We start from the raw sequence: 1,869 nt of genomic DNA on the forward strand, positions 1-1,869 counted from the left end.
AGAGAGTCCCTGTCTTGGCTGAAAATGTCTGCAGAATATTCAGCTTTGGGAGAAACTGCTATCAAGACTCTTGCCTTTCAGCTCATCCCATTTGTGAGATTGGGTTCTCAGCACTTGCGGTATTAAAGACTAAGTGCCGTTCAAGACTGAACGTGGAGCACAACCTGAGGATGGCAGCAGCAAAAATCCATCCACAGATTAACCGTCTCTAAAAAACAGGCACACCTCTCACATTTATGTTGGTGGTGTTCTTATCAATCTATGTCATGTGTAAAAGAAAGCATCCTAGTAAAAACAATTTGCGCACATTTTATCTTGGAAAATTGTATTTTGAACTGTGCAATAAGCCTGTCATTTCACTACACCCACTCACAAACCTGCAGTTTACTAGACACTCTTATTGTATTGAACATTATTTGCTGGATATGCCCGGAATATGTGCGTTGCGGTCACTTCCAGAAATTTCTGTCAGGTGGTGGGGGGGCCCTACATCTAAAAAAATTCATCTGGGGGGGCTCAACCTACAAAAGTTTGAAGACCTCTGCTCTAGAACATCACAAAACTGGTCGGTCAAATCCATGTAGAATCCAGTGGAATTAGTAGTATTGGATTTTATGTTCAAAATGATGTACTGTGGAAATTTTTGTATTGTTTTATTTTTCTGAAAACCTTTTATGGTTTTATTAACCTAAATAAACATCAAATGAATATTATGCTTAAGATGTAAAGCGCTCTGACAGTCTGCATTGGTATGAGGGGCGCTATAAAATAAATGAATGAGAGAGGAGCTAAGGAGAGATGAGGAACATCATTGGGGGTTGTTAGTGAGGGAATTAGTAAAGGATATCTTTGTGGGGGGAGGGTGTGTCAACAAAGATTGTTCTAGTGGATGGCACCTACGCTAAATAAAGCCAGCCTTCTGTTCGGTACAGTACGCTATAGCCAGAATTGTAAACAACCTCTCTGCTGCACACTGACATTTCCACCCCCACAGCCACTAAAACTCTGACTCCCATGCAGGTCGACTGCTTGTAGGTGCACTTTTTAAAAATGTATCATAATGCATCGCCCAGTGATTCTCAGCTCTTGAAATGATGCCAGTCGCTGATGTAACATTTCCGGGTTTCATATCACTGATTCGTTTAACAGCGCTCATAGGACTGCATTGTAGTAACAGCCCATGAGTTCAGTCAGTACCTTCCTTGCTTAGCAAGCTAAGGTCCCCCATCTGGTAAATGTTGGTACTACATAACATTTTGAGGGTTAAATGCGTACTGTGAAAACGTTTCGAAATAGTAAACTTCACAATTTGAAGAATATCTATTTTAGGAAAAGTCATAAATTATACTAAGCTATACAGCACAAAAAAAAAATAATTGACCCCGACGTGATTTGAACACGCAACCTTCTGATCTGGAGTCAGACGCGCTACCGTTGCGCCACGAGGTCAGCTGTTCATTTACGGGTTCTATGACATTTATAAGGGAGAGAAATGGGTGCACATTATATCTTGTGAGGGTCTATGTTTTTTATGTCACAGGTCAATGAAAACAGACAAACAAATCCCAGTGTTCAAAACAAGCCCAGTACAGTTGATCAGTATTTGATATGATTTACGAATAATGTTATTTTTTTTTCTTCCCGTAAAGCTTTTCTAAGACGCGGATACAAGATCTCAGTACATCTATAAATTCATGTTTCGAATATACATGTGCACTTTGTGTGCCAGTTGATCTGCCTACAACTGGCGAGCAGTGGGTGACCTAGGACAAGATGTCGTGAAAGTTGCTGAAAACCTGCAACTTGCTTGATTGTTGGGATTCACAAACTCCTGCAAGGGACATTGCCACCTTCTATATGACAGTAGAA

At 40.6% G+C, this 1,869-nt stretch overlaps 1 non-coding gene across 1 annotated transcript; it reads right to left on the reverse strand.

Moving 5' to 3' along the window:
* Positions 1–1,377: 1,377 nt before the first annotated feature.
* TRNAW-CCA (transfer RNA tryptophan (anticodon CCA)) lies at positions 1,378–1,449 on the reverse strand. The gene has a single exon. It is a non-coding gene; the product is annotated as a tRNA-Trp (tRNA).
* Between the last annotated feature and the right edge of the window lie 420 nt (positions 1,450–1,869).

This window comes from Triturus cristatus, chromosome 12 (genome assembly GCF_964204655.1).
Source record: "Triturus cristatus chromosome 12, aTriCri1.1, whole genome shotgun sequence".
NCBI classification, from domain to species: domain Eukaryota; kingdom Metazoa; phylum Chordata; class Amphibia; order Caudata; family Salamandridae; genus Triturus; species Triturus cristatus.